Below are 22,930 nucleotides of genomic sequence, written 5' to 3'. Positions count from 1 at the left end.
ACATCAATTTCTACTGTTTTTCCTCCAAGTTCAACTTTCAAGTTATTAAGGATACCGTAAGGGGTATAAGTCCTTCCGTCGAAAGCCTTTAATGTTGTCGATGATCGAGACAAGGTTGGAGATCCTAAAGTTTTCCAGCAGCTCATCGACATAATACATGTCGATGCCCCCTCATCAATTATCGTTCTGTGAACAGTTTTGTTGAGGGCTTTCACTTGAATAAGGAAAGCTAATTGAGCCGGTAACTGAGGATCATATCCTTTGTGATCAAAGGATACCAGATTTGAATCCTTAGGATCTACTGCACCAATTGCTGATAACAATGCCTGCCTTTGGGTTGGACAATTTTGCAGCACTTCAAGGGTCGACATAGCGGATGGCGATTGGGCCAAATCTTCCACTATGTTATAATGCTGTGCCGCTCTGGCGCGAGGATTAAATGTCGACTTATGTACTACACCCTTTGGCGGTTTTATTGTCAGTTCAGGTATAATTGGTGGTACAACTTCTGTCGAAGTTGTTGTCGAACTACTTGGTTGATCTTTACCTTTTTCGTTCGACACCTGAGGATTCCCGTAATCTTTGTTCCTTGTCGAAATCAAAGCATCATTCTGCTGTTTTGAAACCGACAACATAAGTACTTGCGACGGGGAAGCATTTCCGCTATCAACCAGATTTTGACCTGGGTTAGGAAATGGATCCATTAACACAGCTGATGTTTGGGAACTTTTAAAGAACCTCTTTAACTCAGCTTTGAATGGGCAATTCTGTGTGTTATGATCCTTATCATCACATATTAGACATGGATAATTTTGTTTCCTTTTGCCAGGAGGGTTTGAAGAAGTTTTTCCAGGGGACGACTCACCCTGTTTCTTCTTCTTCCCTTTGTTCTGTTTCTTCTTGCTTCCTGGTTGATTGGTTTCTTTGCCTTTATCTTCCGATACGGCATTTACTTCCGAAGCAAGAATTTCTTCTTTTGCATTTTGATCCGAATTCTTACGGGCTTTCTTTGATGAAGCCTTTATCGATTTCGCGTTTGCTGTGCCAATCACGCCATCACCGGCATGAGAGTCACTATTTGATTTAGGAGGGGGAGGAATTGAAAATTCCGGTCTAGGGGCGTCAGGTATTTTGTCATAGAGTGTGCTGGACTGAGTATACACTAAGTCCAAATATTGTGCACGAGCAATCACTTGCTCCTCTGTTACGACTCCTCCCTTGGCCACATCTTCCGTAATAGCCGGAAGTAACGACTTTATAAACCATTCAGCTAATAGCTGATCGGGAACATATGTTTTCACCATCCTACGACGACGACGCCACTCATGTATATGATCAGATATATGGGTAGCAGTTGTCTGTTTGAAGTTGGTTAATATTTCTGTTCCCGTTTCATACCTTATTGGTAATTGAAAGTGGGTTAAGAAAGTCGTGGCTAGGGAACTAAAGTTGTCGAAAGAGGCTCTTGGCAATTCAATATACCATTTAGCCGCTGGACCTGTCAATGTCCTCTGAAAAAGGCGAAGTCTTATTGAATCATCGTTAAGGGTGTTCGACGAACACCACAGATGAAAGGTCATCACGTGATTCGACGGGTCTTCACCTGGATTTCCATTGAATTTAGGAATGTCAGATGGAAGTTTATGAGGAATCGTTGGCCACCAAGGGGCATAAGCAATCGGATCGTTCATTAACCGATGTAAATCAGGTAACTCTAAAGTTGCCACGAATGGTAACTGTTGATTCAGGTTAGGCGAAGCGTAACCAGGGTACGATGGAATCGCTTGAGCAGTGGGTCTTTGCATACCAGCATAATGTAATTGATGTTGGTACGATTGATACGGTTGGTGGACTTGACCACTGTAAAGTGGTTGGTTTTGACCATTTTGGATATACGGTTGTCCACTATTCGCAACGATCTGCTGCTCAGAACCTTGGTATACTTGCTGGAACTGCGGTTGTTGGTATTGTACAAGCCATGGTTGTGACGCCATGTTCTGTTGCGCCATGCTAACCATTGGACCAAGGTGTGGGGTAATTGTACCCGTTTGTACTTGTGTCGACCCACCAGTTGGCGATTGTGGTTGTGACCCATGTTCAAGCCACTGTTGCATTACAACCTGAGGTTGACATGTAACAGGTATCGCTTGAACTTGCGACACGGTTACAATAGCCGGTGTGGTTGGGATGTTCGTCACAGGTACACACTGTTGCATAGAATATACAATCCTTGGTTGTTGAGGTAGCATGGGTACCCAACTACTTGATGCAATTCCAGTATAACCTGAACATTGCTGTGAACTCACGTATGGATACCCTCCCGGAGGGGGTAATGAAAGGGCATATTGCCCCCCATACGGTAGCAATCCGGAATTAAAAGGGATTGATGGCCCAGATTGTCCTCCATGGGGATCAATCTGTTGAGTCTCAACATAAGAGTTGCCGGGTATTACTCCGGATGAACAAACTGGAACAGACCACACTGTCGAAATAGTCCCTTGGTGGACTCCTTCTAGCTGTGGAGAACTAGTTGGGACAGCTGGTATGCCGGCAAACATCGTCGGAGTGACGACAGGAGCTTCTGCTGTCGCTGTGTCATTTGACACAGTCCTAGATGATGACGGTTGTTCAGACATTTTAAGTCTATCCAATAGATTGCCTAGCGATTCTACAGGAACTTCCACTTGTGGTGGATTAACTTCTGATGAAGGAAAGAGAGTGACCCCTACTCCAAAATGAGTTGGAGTACTGGCTTGCGGATCCTCTGCAATTTCTTCTATCGCAATCAAACCAGGTGGAAGAGGAAGACCGTCAGGTCCGTAAAATATTTCTGGTGCCGAAGAAGTGGTCGTTTCGACAGCGACAGTTGTTTGGGGAACAAAACTTTCTGGACCGGTTACAGATGGAACTGGTTCAGTTACACAAGTATTTGCCCCCAGACTAGGATCAGTATTACTGTCCTTCTGTGGCTGTTGAACTTCTTCTATAGAGGCAGGGTTTCCAGAAATGTTAGGAGCAACCGGAACCTCGGATGTAGTAGGAACACTTGTTCTAACTTTCAAAGGAGATTTTGAACCGGTTAAACGAGTTCGCTTTGCCCGTACTGTTTTCGATTCCGGGGACAAAGACGGTTGACTCGCAAGCCTCTGCGAACGATGGATTTTTAATTGACTTTCTTCCACGATTGCGGATTACTCGATCAACTAAAATATTAAAAGGGGAAATTTGTGTTTCCGAATTGAATGAATTTTATTAGACGCTTTTAGACACAACTTGCTTTTTCACTTTTTAAGAGTCGAGAAAAAGCTAAAGATGACTCTAGTCTCCTTCGATGTATTAACGAGCCCGAAGTGACAAATGCTCGGTTGGACTTTTTCAGTTACAGAGTTTGAAAAAGGCCAAAAGAAACTGCTCTGGAGATCTAGGCAGAGGGTGTGCCAAACCTTTCGCAAAACCACAGAATATGTTTTACGGTACGAGTGGTCGATCTTCGTGAATGCTGTGTTCACTGCATTGCGATCAGTAGGGCGGCCGACACGGTTTCCTATGGATAAAGGCTTAGATCCTATAGGGGTCTCCCAATATATACGCGACGGTACGTGGGAGCACAAGTCCGTATTAGTGCCACCGACTCTCAGGAGGAATCACCCACCTTCGTCGAGATCGACAGTCACTATGTTTAACGACGCCGGAACACGTCTCTAGCTTAGACCTCTAGATGTTTGCGTTATGTTTCAAAGCGTTGTTAGGTTCATTCAATATATTTTAAGTTGATATTTTTAAAGTTTGCCTTTCAAGGTTCACCACGAGATGTATTGATACAAATTCCTAAATGCAGTCTAAGATGAGAAGCAAGCTTTTTCAAATCTTTTCGACTTATGAAAATCTTAACTACTGAGGGAAAAGAGAGATAAAATCCTTTTCACACAGATCAAAGAGCACTCACTAATGCACTTTTTCCCTAAATCAACATACAAACTTAATGCAAAATGCAAAAATGCAAGTATTTCTTTTCTCTTTCTTAATGTTGATGAAATGCAAAAAGAAAGCAGTTGTATAACTTTGAATTCAATTTCAAGCGAAAGGAAACAAGTTTGTCCAAAATTGAAAGACACCTTACGATTCACTTGTTTCGACACTTAGAAATATATAAATCCAAACCATATAACAAAAAGCGACAAACTCAATCAGCTATGAACAACAAATAAACTAACTCTTAAGATCAGAACGACACTTAATCACAGGTCTAGATCTAAGAGGTCAATGCAAGACTGGTTCACTTTCGTTATGGGAAACTGTAAATGACACAAGAAATACAAAAGAACAAACACAGTTTCTTTATACAACTGAGGCGGAATAATGGCAAAGGAAGTTGGTTTCAGATAGGCCCACTGACTGGCAACAAAAAACAAAAACAATAGTGAAAACAAGGCAAGACACAGCAGGAAACCCCAGTAGCTCAAGCCAAGACTGGTCCAGCGCAGGTGTAACACTGCCTGTTTGACCTTCAGCGCAGGTAGCCCCTTCGGGAACTGCGCTGAAATGCAGACAGCCTTTGTACAGCCTGCACTGAAGAACGAGACTTTCGTCCGTCTTGGTTTCCGGGTCACAGATTGCTCAAAAATTCACAGTTTTTGCTCAAATCAGAAGCTATCGGTCAAGGACACACTAAGGGATGTAAAGGAGGATGAAAAGCTATCACTAAGAGCTTATTAGAGTCCTTGTGGATCAGCTCTTCAAATCATAAACTTGCCTAGAAACTGAGCTAGAGTAGCTGCCCTCTACTTTGTATTTGGTAGATCCAAATACAGTTCGATTCGGTACTCCCTTTGTTTATGAAATGAATAGCAAGAAACACAAACAACCAACAAGATACGATCCCCAGCGGAGTCACCAATTTGTTGGGGGGAAAAGTATCTAATGCAGAATGCCTCTATCCCACTCTAAGGGTGATAGTACCTCAGCAACAACTGAATGCAAAGCTATTCAAAGTTTCTTCTTTATGAGATGAGAGAGGGAAGAAAAGGATGATCTACTAACCGTTATCTTGCGCTAATAGTCAATCCAGTCTTCGCTCCTTGCTGCTTGCTCCTAGCTCCTTGCTCTTTCACCGGCCCAGCTGCACACAGATCCTGTAAAAGCACAAGGAAAGGAAACTACAAGAAGCATACATCCATAATCGATTATAGGATTAGCATAAATCAAATATACAAGCATCAATTCATCATCAAGATACATGCATATAGAAGAACCTCAAATACTTTATTGATAATAGAAGTAAAGTTCTAAGAGAGTTACAACCATATTAGGCCCAATCCAGCAACACCTCCCAGCTGAAAGAAATCTCCTCTTCACCTCCTTCAAGCAAAACAACCAATAGCTCTATACTCAAACCAACAGCACTTCCTTACTTGCACAAAATTCCAGCCTCCCTAGACCTCATGAGAGAGATCTATATATAGGGTTTTGGAGAAAGGATGAGTCATCTTGAGACTGGCATGAAGATGACTAGTGTCCTCTCCCACTTTAGTTAATCTTCAGTTCTTGAGTCCACTTGGAGATTCTTGCTTCCACTTGGAGATCAAGACCCTCTTACTCATCACTAGGCGAATTCCTTGACCCAAGTGTCAGTTTGGAAGCTTCCTGGGCAGTTGACACCTTGTAGAATGACTGTGCCACTTGGCCAATCTCGCCCAGCGCAGGTAGCCTTCATTAGTTTTGACCTTCAGCGTAGGTACAGAGAGGATCAGTTGACATTCAGCGCAGATGCTCAGTGGAGCAGCTGACATGATCCAGAAATAGCCTGTTTTTGAGTGTTTTCAGGTGGAGAACTGATTTTCAGTGCTGTGGTTTGCAGACCTTGTTCCTCTAAGGGTAAGAACAACATGTTTAGGGACTTTGGATCCCTCAGATTATTGACATTTCATGCTCCATGCTGTTAGGCACAAAAATGTCTATAACAGTCTGTGCAAGATTAATGTATTAGATTCAATGCGGTTTATAATGTAATTCCTGATGATTTAAGGCCATCTAGAAAGTCGGATTTGCTTAAGTTCCCGGATGGTTTTGATCTGGACATGGCTTATCAATTAAGAGAGAGAGAGATCCGGCTACCTTAGAAGAAATGTAGAAAATTTCCGTTAGTGTTGAGGCAAATTTGAATGACAAGAGAGCTAGATTGAAAGCTGAGGAGAAAGTCTCAATCAAGGAAGAAGCTTCTACCTCAGACCAAGTGCTCCGCAAGGTAGAAAAGATGATTGAAAGGTTAACACTTGAAAAGCATGAACCACAGATTCGGAATCCCAATTTCCGTGGCCAGCAACAACCTCAATTTAGGATCAAACAGCGTGAGCAGCGAGCACAAGAACCGACACCACGACAACAGCAAGTAAAGACACCTCTTCAGTAGAATTTTCTTGGTCTCGAATCTGATGATGAAGACAATGTAATAGGAGAAGAAAATCACTTCTTTACTCCTGTTGAGGGCCCTGAAATCGGGTCAACAACAAGGGGGATACCCACCCGGTCGGGAACCTGGTTGGCGGCTCCGTGCCCGTTTGGTGTAGCGGGTCCGACTGGGGATAACGGGACCAGCTTCCTGTTCTATGGGAGGTGTGTGTGTATAGAGTTCGGTGATGTGTGTGTGTGTAAGATTAGATAATGAAAATATGGAATTATTTCTAAGCTAATCTAGTTCTAAACTCTGAGACTAAACTTTATACTACTTTAATCTATCAAGAACAACACATCTAATCTACGCTAACCCGGGATAGAACTTTTTCCATTATGCGATCTAGAAAGATTTCACACAATAACTGGTAATGAAGATTATTCAGCTATTATGAGAATATAAATCAATTAAGATGAACCATCCCGCATAAAAAGTTAAACAAAACGGTTGTGAACAACATATCACATAATCAATTATTCATGTATTAAGCATAAATCAATGACTCCACCGTACAGAAGTGCCAAATGGTAGTCTACTCATTCATACGTTAACATATAAACAACATCAGCTGTATATTACTCTAAGAATGCAAGCAGAAACTCGTCAAGAGATAAAAGTACCATTTATGACTGACTTTATACTCACAGACCTGAAGCAATAATGATCTATTTCTACTTACTTCTAATGCCTACTAAGAGTACAGAAGTGCAACATCAATAGCAGGTATTAAAATGCAAACATAAATAAATCTTGATCCATCCATTCATCAAAAACCCCCTCCGAGGGTGCAGAAGTGCATGTTCTGAGGACAAGTTTTTTGACAAATTTCTGGACCCTTCTCCAATGCAACGAGAAGGGTTAAATACTACTAACCGGCTAATTTTAATTACACAAATTTAGGGAACGGCTTCAAATGACCGCCCTTTTACTAAAACAAATTTATTTCTAAAAACTTAATCTAATTTCTAACCATTTTTGTATCTGCTCCTTAGTGCTGTAAGCGATGCGCTGTTCGCCGTGAAAGAGTCGACTGCTTGTCCTTTCCTTTTGTTCAAGCTTGAAAATTAGAAATAACAAGAGCTGGCACCTCTTTCTGACAAACTAGAAGATATTTTTGAAAGTGTTCTTCTGGAGGAGTGTCTTCACGACGTGTACTCTTAGTACAATTCAGATTTCTTTCAAACCGATTGTGCGGTTGCTATTTCGGTTTCCGGCCATGTGAATGACTCAATGAGCTGGGGATTTTGTTGCCTGAACAACTTTCTCAATTGAAACTTGTTTCCATTCTTTGTTCCAGGCTTTTCTAAGATGTCTTTCCCCTTAAGCGTTTTTCTTTTTGCTTTACCTAATTTGGGACTCAGGATCTTTCATAAACGCTTTGCTTTTGTGCGCCTTTGACTCTGAGTCCTAGATAGCCTATTTCCATCAGCATTTGTTGAGTGATACTCTGGGATCCGCGGTCTTGCTGTATGCGGTATCCATCTGTGACGTCATCTCCTCTCTTTTCTTCTAGTTCTGGTGCTTTTCCTTGGATGTTTCCTGCATATAGATTTATATTAGTTGCTGACTTATAGTTCACGTAAATGAAAAGAGACAGAAGAAAAGATTGACATGAAAGCAATTAATTTCTAATGAATGCATAATCATGTCACCCATTATGACTTGACTCTTCGAAAAACGCAACATAATCATCCTTGGATACACAGGCGTACAATCATTAATTTCCCGTAAGGTGCGCGCCTAACTTTATGTTCCCAGATCATGCCGAGGAATGCCTGCGACGGTTGGCTTCTGCGATTTGCATCGCAGCATCGAAGATTGCGAGATAAATAGGTGGCATCGCAGCAATTGATAGTCTCATTTGTCGCACACCATAGATTGCAGGTCGCAGCTTTGCATGGTCGCAGATCGCACATCGCAATATCGCAAGGTCGCAAGGTTTTTCGCTTTGTCACTTTGTGCTGCTCATGCGACATTGCGATGTGCGACGTCGCATATCGGCTGTCGGCTGCTCTTCAGGTTCTCCTCTTTTGAGCGCCTTTAATGCATGTGATGCGATGAGTTCTCGCGTCGCTCTTCCTTGGTGTGTTTGTGTGCTTTGGGAAAGCGCTCCTTTTTCCTTTGCGACGCGATATAGCTCTTAGGGAGTTGATACAAAAGATTTTTTTTTTTTTAAACAAAAATATTTTTTGGATTTTTTTGGTTAAGGGTCCCCCTTTGCTTGATGTTATTACTAATATCAAACAAAGAGGGGGGTTGTTGGTGATCACAACAATGGCGATTCATTGTGAAGAACCAGTTATCTCTGCATTTCTATTGACCGTTCACTTCCGAAACAACAAAAATTTTTATATGTCTAAATTTTGTTATGGACAGATAGAGTAGATTTCCCCTCACCTTGTCGACGATATTTTGTTTCAACCCGTTTTATATCTCAATTTCTTGCTTCCTCAGGTTTCTTCTTGCATTTGCATCAGATATTACTTGGTCTTGATAAAAGATAAAATAAGGTCTTCTTTGCGTACTGGCTTAAAAGTATGCTCATTTGCCGTAGGTAGAGCCTCTGCTGCTCGCAAGCGTCCATAGCCTCGACAGGGTTACCATATTATCCAGCAATGATCCTTTTTCCTGCTTGAGGTTACTTGCAACATTCCAGAGAAAAATCCTTTTTTAACACACTTTTCCTTTTTTAATTCTCTAAAGAACAATGTCTTGGTTTGGTGGCAAAATTATGACACAGTCATTCACCTGATTTACACTTGTGCTGAACAAGTCGGCTCGTGATGAGACCTCTTGTCTTTGGATTGCAACAATCTTAAGTCGTTGCCCTGTTTTGATAGACAGTATTGGCAAAGTCAGCAAGTTATAATATCTGTGATCATGATAAGCCGGCTCGTGATGAGACCTCTTATTCTTTGAGATATAGTGTTTTGCTTGGATTGTTTCTCTCGATGCTGTAGTTTCCTTTTTGCAGGGAGGAAGTCATTTTTTTTCCTTAAGAAAGATCTGGACGACAATAATAGAGTTTTTTGAAAACAACAGCTTTGCAGAGAATGCTTATTTTATTATTGATGATACCCTTCATGGTGCTGATACAAAACAATTCTTTTACCAGAGGTTGCTTTTGTCAAAGTTTTTTTTTTTAGAGGTTGAAACGAGTATCATAATCAAAGTGAAGTTAACTCTATTTGTCAATAATAAAATTCAGATTTTCAAAAATTTTGCTATTTGTACAAGCGAAATCAAAATCTGATAGAGAATTGGCGTGATCTTTCATGAATCCTTTTTAAATGATCATCTACAACGGGTTTTATTCAAAAGAGAAAAGCAAAACAAAATAAAAACTAAAAACTAAATCTATCCTACAAAAATTAGAAGATTTCTCTTCTATGGAAAATATAATTTAAGAATCAGTCCATTGACAGGTAAAGAATCTCTTCTTCCTGCCAGATCCTGCAACACGAATGTAGATGGGCCTACGACTTCCACAATCTGAAAAGGGCCAAGCCACAACTTCTGAAATTTCGTATGTTTGCCCTTTTCTTCATGAGCCTTATCCCATTTCAAAACTAAATCACCCATCTGAAAGTTTTTTTTGGTTATGATGGCTGAGTCAAAAGAAGATTTTATTAGCGCTTGGTGATGAGCATGGGTTTTCCTAGCTTGTTCTCTTTGTTCTTCTAGTTTGATTATTTCCATTTGTCTTAATTGTAAAGAGGAAGTAGATACTTCATCGATATATTGCACTAAAGACAAAGAGGGAATGACTAGGTGAGTCGGAAGAACCACTTCTCTCCCATAAACTAAATTAAAGGGAGAGGTGCCGATTGAAGCTTTCTTTGTGATTCTATCAGCCCATAAAGCATTTACCAGCGCTTTGTGCCAATTCCTTTGGTTTTGGTCGACTGTTCTTTTGATAATTCTGATTAGGTTCTTGTTTGTTGATTCAACCAATCCATTACCTTGCGGATAGTAGTTGGCAGAATATTTCAGTTTGAAACCTCTTTTAAGCGCAAACTCAGTCATAGTATTTCCAGAAAAATATGAAGCGTTATCAAATATTAATGCTGTTGGCAATCCAAACCTGGTGATGATAAATTGATCTATGAATTCAATAATATTTTCAGAATGAACTGTCTTGCGAGGAACTGCTTCTACCCATTTCGTAAAATAATCAGTTGCCGTAAGGATATACTTATGCTGCTTAGAAGAGTGAGGAACGATCTCACCTATTATGTCCAAGCCCCATTGACTGAATGGTTGGTCGATGGTGACTGGTTGTAGCGGCATGGCAGGTTTCCTTTGTTTTCCTGCAGCAGTCTAGCAGACTTGGCATCTCCTCATGTGATTGTATGAGTCTTTGAACAACGTGGGCCAATAATATCCTGCACGCAAGATTTTATGTGCAGTCGCATCTCCGCATAGTGTCTGCCTGCTGGTCCATCATGGAGTTCCTGCAAAACCTTTTCGGCTTCAGTTTTCTCAAGACACCTAAGAAGAACAGAATCGTAATTCCTTTTAAACAAGACATCATTTATGAGCTGGTATTGTTTAGCTTTTAATCTCAGAGCTCTTTTCTTGGTATGATCCAGACGTGATGGAGCATACCCATTCTTAAGAAAATAAATGGTGTCAGCATATGATAATTCTGTATCGTTTAGGCTTACCTCGTACGTTTGTACCTCTTCAGATGAGTTCTCTGGGATTTGCGATGCTCCGGCTAACATCTTGCAGAAGCCTTGACCTCTTACGATGTTTGCTGGTTTGATCTCAAGATCATATTCTTGTAAAGCGGTAATCCAATTAGCTCTCTTTTCGCCCACGTCTTTCTGCACTAAAAGGTTTCTTACCGCCGGAAACGGTACTACGACTTTAGTGTGGGCTTTAAGCAAGAAAGGTTTGAAATATTTGATCGCTTTGAAAACAGCGTATGCTTGTTTCTCTACGTCTGAGTAATTAAGTTCAGCACCTTGTAAGTTCGAGCTAAAGAATGTGATTGGAGCTTCCGCTTTCTCTTGATTTGTTTGGGTCAAAATCGCGGCATAGGATTTCTCTGAGGAAAAAGTGTATAAGGTAAAAGATTCTGAAAAATTTGGGGTGGCCAAAGATGGAGCATTGATGATAGCTTGTTTGATTAAGTTGAATGCTTCGTGCTCATCTAGGCCCCATTTGAAATTTGAATTCTTTTTTATCATATTTTGTAAGGGAGAAATAATACGTGAAAAATCCGGGACAAATCTTTTGACAAAATTGATCCGTCCAAGGAAGGATTGCATGGCTTTCTTGTTATGAGGTATGGATATTTCGGAAATTTCTTTGATTCTGTCAGGTTCTATATGAATACCAGATTTCGACACTACAAATCCGAGCAATTTCCCTTCGCTTAATGCAAAGAAAGATTTCTTTGGGTTGAGCGAAATCCCATACCTCAAGCATCTTTGAAAGATTTGCTTCAAATCTTTGAGGTGGTTGTTTCATTTTTTGGAGTACACTGTTATATCATCCAAGTAAATCACTACTGATTTATTGACTAACCCTTTAAACGCAATGTCCATGGCTCTATGAAAGGTAGCTCCGGCATTGATCAGACCAAATGGCATTTTCCGATATGCATAGGTGCCCCATTTGGTTCGGAACGTAGTCTTTAACTGATCATCGGGATGCACCAGTACTTGATTGTATCCTGAAAATCCATCCAGGAATGACATTAATTCTGAGCCTGCTACCACCTGTAATATTTGCTCCATAGGTGGGAGGGGAAAGTTATCTTTCTGACAGGCTTTGTTGAGATTTCGGAAATCGATACAGATTCTAATGTCTCTGTTTTTCTTCCTAACAGGCACCATATTGGATACCCATTTAGAATGCCTTACGGGGAAAATTATTCTGTCTCTCAACAACTTATTAAGCTCAGTTTTTATCTGATTTTCTAGGTTAGGGTGTATTTTTCTGAGCTTCTGCTGGACAGGTTTTTCATTGTCAATCATAGGGATAACATGTTGAATGATAGAAGTGTTGTATTTTTTTAGCTCATCGTAATTCCAGGCAAAAACGTTTTTGTATTGTCTCAGAAGACGGATATATGCTGGTTTCTCCTCAGGGGCTAGGCCATGACCTAGGTTAACATTTTGTGGCTTCTGATCGGTCCCTAGGTTTACCAATTCATAGTTCAGGGTAGAACTGCAAAGTTTAGCATTGGCGGACCTTTTAAACCGACTTTTCAAATCATATAAATCTTATAACTTGACCACCGACTTCGGTATAGCATTGTCGGAGCCATTTTGTTGTATTTGATGATCATGATGGTCTTCGTCGATTATCTGATTTGAGTAGGATCCTTCATAAGTAAGGAAATTTACGATGTCAGGATCGTCGTTGAACACTCTCCAATTGGTGATATTGTCAAGGATGGATGGTTTAAAGATTAATTCTATTGAAAACCTATCAGGACTAAAATCTTCAGAAGGGATGAGTCTAGAGGCTACGTTAGCTAACAGGTTTGCGCTCGCATTTTGAATTCTTGGAATTGACGAGATGTTGAATGCTACGAAATGTGCAGTGATATCTTGAACTAATGATTGATAATGCTTTAAATGACTTTACAGGCAATGTATGGTGTTACGTACCTGTTTTATGACGATCTCCGAATCTCCAAAGACTTGAAGATACTTAACGTTCAATCCGATTGCTTTGTATAGGCCTTGAACCAAGGCTTCGTACTCCGTTGTGTTGTTCGTGCAATCGAACTCAAGTCTGCATGTGAGCATTGTCTTATTCCCGTCTGGGTTAATCAGAACGCATCCATAATTTCCAAAATAAAGATGTATTTACAGAATTATCTAAAAAACTAAAACATTTCGAGTCATCAGTTTGGGAGAAATTTTCAACTTGGGATAAAACTGAATTCTCTAAGTATGGTGAAATATGAGCATTGAAATTACCTAGGAAAGAATCTGTTGCGTAATTGCCTACAATGCTGCTATTGTACGTTATGGCCTCATTTTCTCCTTCCAGTTCTGTCACTATGTATTTTTGGTGCAATTCTCGTTCAACCTTTATCTGATTTGGTTTACCATTGTATGGTAACCACATGTGCGACCAATCGGTTGAAAAATATCCGTGGAGTTTTTCTGACCAATCCCTGCTAAGAATCAAACCATAGAACTCAGGGACATCAGCTACTAGAATGTCGATAACCTGACACACTTTTGGGTTAGACGAAAATCTTATGGTCACCTGATTGAGTTCACCAATCACTTCGACCTGGGATCGATCAAGTTGAACTATACGTACTGCGGATTTTTGAGGTTGCACATTCAATTTGGCACATATTGACCTGAGTAAAATGTTCGTTGAAGCACCAGAATCGACCAAGCAATTGTGCACGTTTTTGTTGAAGATTTCATATGTGAGAAGAAAAGGAGGAGTATGAGATCTTGATCTTCCTCCAATCAAGGCGATGTCATTTGGATCAATTTTATTGATCGTGTTGGTTGGAGGCCTCCCTAGATTGTGGGAAGCTACAGCTGTAGGTAAAGATGTAGTAGGCACAGCATGTAATTCTTTCATCATTATTTTCTGCTGGTGTTTCAATTTACTCAATTCATACAGAGTGATATTAGCCCTAGTCTTCTTCATGTCATTGTGGAGCACCTGGAAGGTATGCTTTTGACTAGCAATCTAGTGGTTTTTCAATAATAGTTGTAACCTTTTCTGCATTATGAGTTCAAAGAAGATAAAGGGTTTTGATAAAATGTGCAACAATCGATAAAGGAAGCTTAAGTGATAATGATTGACGTTTTCTATGCAGGAAGACGCGAAAACAAAGGATCGACGATTGAAAGCAAGAAGCAAAGGGAAAATAACTACTGTCCCGCCAACGGGGAACCGGATGCGGAAAAGATCAAGTAAAATTAGAGCCGAATAGCCCAAAGAAAGAAGGCGGGATATTGAGACGGAGAACGCAAGAAGGGAAAGAGAAGAATCGAACGATTAGCGAATCCCTCAGGATCCTTGATCCTGAGGGATCGCTGCTTTAACTTATCTAGATACCTCCGTCATTTCTGTTATATAAAGGCACCACGCCATTGAACGGAAGAGGATTGTCTTTGTAATTTTCAATTCCAGAACCAACTGTAATCATTGAGTCTCTCTGAGACCTGACGTTGTTATACTTTTGCTGATGTGATTAATATAAAAGACTTGGTGTTCATTTCGTCTCTGCATCTGGAGTAACTACAGGCGGTGTTCCATTGGTAGCCAAGGGCCCAGCTCCGAAGGACACTTGCTTTTGTATTATTATACTGTGTGGTTTGTTTATTTCCATTATTTCAGTAATCTGATACATCTTCTATATGATATGCTGTGTTTCGTTATAACTGACATCTGAATGAGTTTTTTTATCTCATGTCTCTGCATTGTATAAGTGGATCCATTCGAATTATGTCTTTCAGCCATTTCTGTAGCGGAATTTTGGTATGAATATTACTGTTATCAGATCCATGTGAAATAGTATTTGTAAGACTTGAAAGCAATATTACTTCGTTCAGGAACATAGTCGTATCATCCATTATTCTCAGGTTGCTGTAGTAGTAGAGAACGTGTACATATGGTTGAGGATTGCCGTTCCATTATTGCTGTTCCATTTATCATTGCTGTTCCATTTATTATTTTTGTTCCATTTCCTTACTGCTGTTCCATTTCTTTACTGCTGTTCCATTTCCAGATTGCTGTTCCATTTTACTTTTCGCTGCTTGATTTACCTGCCTTTATTGTTTTAGTGTGAGAGCAGGCCTAAGGCTGTCGTGAGCCTCAGCAAGACGCTGCTTAGCCCCAGACCTATAAGTCCATGCTCTGATTTCCTTTCTTTATCAGTTTCTAAAGGGATAGGTTATTGTTTCCATACCCTTGACTGATCAACTGCCTTGCGTGATTTTATCTTTTGGGTTAGTTTCGTTACAGCTTAGCATCTGTTTCCTTTTAAACCATTAGGACACTATACTACTGAGCATTACTCGGACAAACAGCCTCGGATTGAGTTACTCCTTGCAATAACAAAACGTTCCCGGATTGACTTATTAATGTGGGATAATTAGCGGTGTGAGAGACCCTAGTTACAGCTCTACATTTTGGCGCCGTTGTCGGGGAGGAGTAATAGCCATTTGCCCTTTACAGAGTAGTGCGCAAATCTGCTAGGGGGGAGTTGGATTTTAAAAACGGAAGGTAAGAACCTGCGTACGGAGCATGTAAAAGCCCTGCTCCACCGTCCGCTCTCTTAGTAGAATTGCTGGTTGATAGGATTTAGTAGTTCTTAGAGTGCATGACTAAGCAGAAAAAGTTAGAAAAGAATACCAAAACCCCAGCCAAACCTGAGAAAGCCAAAGGACCGGTGACCCTTGGCCGAACGACCTTCATAGACGAAATCTACAAGAAAACTGAATCTCAGCCGTCAGTAGGCCTCAGAAAGACTTATTCTAAGCAGCCTACCAATTCCCTTCAGGCTACAGCATCACCATCTGGAGCCTACGCTGAGGTGCAGAGTCAGACTGTTGAACAGGACTTCCAAGAAATTGAAAATCCTGTGTCTGAACGGCTGCAAGAAGGGAACTTAAGCAACCTTTGTGAAGGAGAGGGGGAAACAGGGGAAATAGAGGAACCGAAATCTCCTTCCAGGATAATCCAGCCGTTAAACAACCCAGATAAGGGAAGCGCAGCCAGAATTAATACTGAAAGCACCCCATTCCTTCAGATAGAAATCCCTGATAAAGGAAGTGTCATCAAGACAGCCCCTGCCAAGGCCGCCCCTTCTCAACCTAGGAACACCCTCCTAGAAATCCCGGAAGGTTACTGGCACATCTTCGATCCCATGGCGCAGAATCAGCCAAATACCCAAACTTCTACATTGCAATATCCTATAGTAGATTCTGCTGCGAATGCCCCCATGAAGGCAATTCCTCTTCAGCACATCCCAACGTTTCACGGACTGACATCAGAGGACCCTGATGCGTTCTTATTTGAATTCGATGTGTTATGTAGAGGGTATGATTACACCACTGATCCTCAGAAATTAAAGTTGTTTCCCTCTACTTTGAAGGGAGCAGCTCTGAGATGGTTTATGGGTCTAGGTGGTGGAGTCATAAACAATTGGGAGAAAATGAAAGAGTCCTTTCTCAAGAAATATCAGGATTACTGTAGGTCAAGGGAACTGAAAGATGAAATCTTCCAAATGACGGCTAGACCAAATGAAACTCTAGAGGAATATGTAGAACGCTTCCAGTATAACTTACAGAGATCCCCTTATGCATCATTACCTCTGCCTGACAATGTGTTGAAAACTGCATTAATTAGAGGTATGAAAGAACAGTGGATCGAAACGTTGAATATCATGGGAAAAGGAGATATTTACCAAGAGAATTTTGCCGATATCATTAATTTATGTATTAGGAGTTCAAGGGGTAGCACAAGGATAAAACCAACAGAATATGATAGGTTTGTTAGAGATAACAAAATATCAACAGAAGGGGTAACACGGGTAGAACTTGGGAATTTACTAGAAAATTTTAAAACTGATATCCTAGGGACATTAACTACTCAGCTCGATATTGTGCAGGCTAAACAAAAGCAAATGGAGGCAGAGCAAAATCTGGCAATTTTCTGCCCCAGATGCAGAGGAAAACACAGCCACAAAGAATGTCTGCTAGATACAGTTCAAGCATGTGCCATTTGTACGAAAGACCACCTTACTGAAAGCTGCCCCTCACTTCCTGGTTTGAAGGCTGTATACAAGGAAGCAGAAGAAGAATCAGAACCAGCATACTTTTTTAACCAACGTCGCCAATGGCAACCGAGGCAATCAGGTATGTTTTCGGATCCATCTTCTTCTTTTCAACCTCCACAATACAATGCTCAGCAATATGGTATGTGGAAAAATCAATCTACACCCCCAGTCTTGAATTGGTCATCACAACCATTTCTTTCTCCAAATCCATGGATGAATCAGACAAACCAATTCGGATGGCCAAATTTTCCCTACACCCCACCATATTGGCAGAACAATTCATACCCTCCGCAATGGATTCCCCCCACATCACAAGGTTCACCCTGGCAGACCAATTGGCCAAGATTGACATATCAGTCAACAGGAACTATTCCACTCCCTCAACCAACTCTGCCAGCCTTACAACAAAACCCCCAGTCTAATTTAAGGCCACAACTCCCAGCCCAACCCAACCCTAATCCTAATAATAGACCAGTCCAATCCATCCAAATCATAGACACATCAGAAACTGGACTTGACTTAAGGGAGTGTAATGACCTTCAGTTACGATCTGGACGTATCATAGAAACAGAGGGAGACAAAATAGGTCACATTGAAGATCAGTTACCAATAGAACAACCGCTACAACAAAAGGATGTAAATAAGGAACAGACCCATCAACAAACAAATACATCCTCTCCTCCTTTCCCGGAACGATTAGTCATACCGCGACCAGTGCAACATCCAGACTTTGACATTCTGGGAGAGTTACAAAACCTGTATATAAAAATCCCATTCCTCCAGGCCATTCAAGATATTCCCATATACGCAAAGACTATAAAAGAACTGTGCATAAAAAAATCAAGGAGGAATATAACTACTAACCCTAGAGTCCAAGTAGTTGGAACTTTATCCGACCTATTATCAGGAAAAGAGACACCTATCAAATACGAAGATCCCGGGAACCCAATTGTAACTGTCCAAATCTATGGTCAAACCCTGCCTAATGCTTTAGTCGACTTGGGAGCTGCAATCAATATTTTGACAACTTCCACCTGCCAAAAGCTTGGCATCACATCGGTAGAACCTCCTTCTACCTTGTTAGAATTGGCAGATCGATCTGTAGTTCGACCCGAAGGTACTCTATATGATGTCATGGTTTTCACAGATTCCTGGGAGTATCCAACTGATTTCCTGGTAATTAATCCAAAAACCCGACTAGATGGACATCCGTTAATATTAGGAAGACCTTGGCTTGCTACTGCCGATGTCTACATTGGTTGCCGGCAGGGAAACATGACTATAACTAAAGGACCAGATGTTAAAAATATCGTTCTATATCCTCCAGCACAGCCAAGCCTTCCAATGATCAAAACCAATCAGTATCCTGTGTCATACCTTACTAACAATATCAGAGCCCCATTAACTGTACAGAAGGCTTTAGATTTTAAAGATCAAATAGAAGATGATGCTATCAATAACTTCATCAGTCAAACCGAATCTAGCTCTCACACACAGTATTTTATGATAGAGGCAGCATTTGATAGTGAGCTAGAAGAAGACCCCTTAAAAGATCCACATGACCAAACAATACCAGTAACTGTTGTTGCCAATAGTAAAGTAGTCGAAATCGAACCTGGTAAGACTCTAAATATTAACATCAACCTGACACCAGATCAAGAAATGAAGCTTGTTAGTCTGTTACAAAAATATAAGGGAGCATTTGCGTGGGATTACCCTGACATGAAGGGGATTGATCCTCAATTATGCACCCACCACATCCATATAGAGAAGGATGCAAGACCTGTTCGCCAGCCACAAAGAAGACTCAACCCCCATCTAAAAGAAATAGTTAAAGCCGAACTTCAGAAACTTTTAGATGTTAATTTTATTTACCCCATCTCCGACAGTAAGTGGGTCTCTCCCCTAGTGGTGGTACCCAAGAAAAATGGGAAATGGAGGATCTGCGTGGATTACAGGGAGTTAAATAAGGCCACACAGAAGGATCACTTTCCCCTCCCATTTATAGATCAAGTATTGGACACTCTAGCAGGGAAGAAATTTTTCTCTTTCCTGGATGGCTTCAGCGGATATAACCAAATCCAAATCGCCCCTGAAGATCAGGATAAAACTACCTTTACTTGCCCTTGGGGAACGTTCGCCTATCGAGTACTACCCTTCGACCTATGCAATGCCCCTGCTACATTTCAAAGAGCTGTTCTCAGCATCTTTGCAGACCTAATAAATGACGGACTTGAGGTGTATATGGATGACTTTACACCGTATGGAGATGATTTTGACCCAGCTCGGGATACCCTGGAGAAAGTCCTACAACGTTGTATCGCTACCAGACTTTGCCTGAGCCACGAAAAGTGTTACATGATGATGACAGAAGGGCTCATTCTAGGGCACTACATCTCAGCAGCTGGCATCCAGGTAGACCCGACTAAAATTTAGATTCTTTTGCTCATCCCTACTCCCACTACTCAAACAGAGGTACGCAGTTTCCTTGGATTTTCTGGGTATTATAGACGATTTATAGAACATTACTCACGTATTGCTGCACCTCTATATGCTTTAACTGGCAATGTTGATTTCTTGTGGACAGAAAAATGTGACCAGGCTTTTAAGGAATTAAAGAACCAGTTATCAACAGCTCCAGTCCTTCGAGGACCCAACTGGAATTTGCCATTTCAAATCTCAACTGATGCCTCGGATACAGCAATTGGTGCAGTCCTGGGACAAGAAGAGGATAAGAAGCCATATGCTATTTACTATATCAACAAAAATTTATCCTCTGCCGAACTTAATTATACTGTTACTGAAAAGGAATTCCTGGCTGTAATACATGCTGTTAACAAATTTAGACATTATATTACAGGTTATCCTGTTGTGTTATATACAGATCATTCTGCTATCAAATATTTGGCAAATAAACCTGTTACGAATGCTAGAATAACCAGGTGGTTGATCTTATTGCAGGAGTTTGACATCACAATTAAGGATCGACCTGGCAAGGAGAACCCTGTAGCTGATTTCCTCTCACGGATGCCGAAAGCAGTCGAAACAGCAGCAGTAGACGATCAATTCCCTGACGAGCACCTTTTTGTTGTTGCTATTCGAACACCCTGGTATGCCGATGTCGCCAATTACCTCGCAGTCGGTAAGTTACCAAAACACTTAACCCCTCAGGAACGCAAGCAGATTGTTCAGAAAAGCACTCGCTTTTCATGGATTGGAGGCCATTTGTTCCATACAGGGGCAGACATGCAAATCAGAAGGTGTATTCGAGAAGACAAAATCTTCGACATTCTAAAAGCTTGCCATGACGGGCCATGCGGGGGACATTTCGCTGAAAAAAGAACAGCACATAAAGTATTGCAAACCGGATACTATTGGCCTACAATCTGCAAGGATGCGAAAAAGTTTGCACAAGCCTGTGACAGCTGCCAGCGAGCAGGAAAACCTGGCCAAGCCGATGAAATGCCTCTGAGACCACAATTGGTCATTGAGCCATTCGAACGATGGGCTCTGGACTTCGTTGGGCCCATCAATCCATCATCAAATCAGAGGACATACATTCTGGTGGCAACAGACTATGTTACTAAATGGGTCGAGGCCGAATCATTACCTAGGGCTACAGAAGACTCTGTGATACAATTCTTGTTCCATTTGTTTGTACGTTATGGACTTCCGAGAGAATTAATCACCGATGGTGGACCACAATTTGTTGGAAATAAATTAGTTGCAACACTTAACAATTACCATGTCCAACATAAGATTACTACCCCATACCATCCGCAGGCAAATGGGCAAGTAGAAAGTAGTAATAAGGTAATAAAATCAATTTTAACAAAAACCATTGCATCGCATCGGCGAGATTGGGCCGCTCGACTACCTGAGGCGCTATGGGCCTACAGAACCACATGGAGAAGCACTACAAGCTATTCACCCTATCAATTAGTGTTTGGAAAGCAACCAATTTTCCCCATAGAATTTGAAATCCGAACGCTACGAACTGCACAGGAAGTCGGCCTAGATCTGAGTGAGGCACAAATCAATCGATTACAACAGATTAATGAATTAGACGAAATCAGGCTCTCTGCATTACAGAATACAACATTGATTCAACAGCAGCGGGCTAAATGGCACGACGCACTGATCAAGAATAAAGTCTTTCATGAAGGAGACTGGGCTCTGTTATACGACTCTCGGTTTCAGGATTTCCCGGGGAAACTCCAGACTCGATGGCTAGGACCATACGAAATCCAGAAGGTACACGAGAATGGGACCCTTACCTTGGTCACAATTGACGGTTCTGGATATGCATTCAAAGTAAATGGCCACCGAGTTCGCCTTTATCGAAAGCCACTCACTCGGGAATCCTTCTGTCAACAGCTGCGACAAGATACTGATATGAAAATTTTAGGAGAGGAAGCGCAATCTTCCTCACCTATAGCTTAAGAAATTCATTTTATAACTTGTACATAACATCTTGTATATATGTTTCCTTGATTTTTTTTCTTTTCCAAGTGTTCTTGCTGTTCCTTTGCGAAAAGGAACAGCACTGGTGTGTTTTTGCTGTTCCTTTGCGAAAAGGAACAACACTGGAGTGTTTTTGCTGTTCCTTTGCGAAAAGGAACATCATTTTGTGTGTTTTGATGTTCCTTTGCAAAAAGGAACAACATTTGTGAGTTTTGTTGTTCCTTTACGAAAAGGAACAACACTTGTGTGTTTTGCTGTTCCTTTGCGAAAAGGAACAACACTTGTGTGTTTTGCTGTTCTTTTGCGAAAAGGAACAACACTTGTGTGTTTTGCTGTTCCTTTGCGAAAAGGAACAACACTTGCGTGTTTTGTTGTTCCTTTGCGAAAAGGAACAACACTTGTGTGTTTTGCTGTTCCTTTGTGAAAAGGAACAACACTTGCGTGTTTTGCTGTTCCTTTGCGAAAAGGAACAACACTTGTGTGTCTTGCTGTTCCTTTGTGAAAAGGAACAACACTTGTGTGTCTTGCTGTTCCTTTGCGAAAAGGAACAACACTTGCGTGTCTTGCTGTTCCTTTGCGAAAAGGAACAACACTTGTGTGTTTTGTTGTTCCTTTGCGAAAAGGAACAACACTTGTGTGTTTTGCTGTTCCTTTGCGAAAAGGAACAGCACTTGCGTGTTTTGCTGTTCCGTTGCGAAAATGAACAGCACTTGTGTGTCTTGCTGTTCCTTTGCGAAAAGGAACAACACTTGTGTGTTTTGCTGTTCCTTTGCGAAAAGGAACAACACTTCTGTGTCTTACTGTTCCTTTGCGAAAAGGAACAACACCTGTGTGTTTTGCTGTTCCTTTGCGAAAAGGAACAACACTTGGATGTTTTGCTGTTCCTTTGCGAAAAGGAACAACACTTGAGCGTGTCTGCTGTTCCTTGTCAAAAGGAACAACATTTGAGTGACTTTGCTGTTCCTTTCTCAAAAGGAACAACATTTGCGATTTTCAGTGGCTCCTCTCAAAAAAATGGTATCCTATGAATGCCATTGTCATGTTTTCGTCCTTATGGAGGATGCTTTGTGACCATGGTTTCCTTAATCTTTTAGATACAGTAATGAACTTATGTCGTGAACATAAACCATGAGATACCGAAATCAGCACATCATAAATCGCTATCACTATGAAGCCAGTATGTATAAAAGAACAGGAGGAGGGACGTGAACTTTTAATCTTCACTGTCATTGTCATTT

Source organism: Pinus tabuliformis, chromosome 7, assembly GCF_031772625.1.
Source record: "Pinus tabuliformis cultivar Carrire ecotype Pingquan chromosome 7, CPIR1, whole genome shotgun sequence".
NCBI lineage: Eukaryota > Viridiplantae > Streptophyta > Pinopsida > Pinales > Pinaceae > Pinus > Pinus tabuliformis.
The sequence above is the reverse complement of the archived record's forward strand: the minus strand, read 5'-3'. Positions refer to the sequence as shown.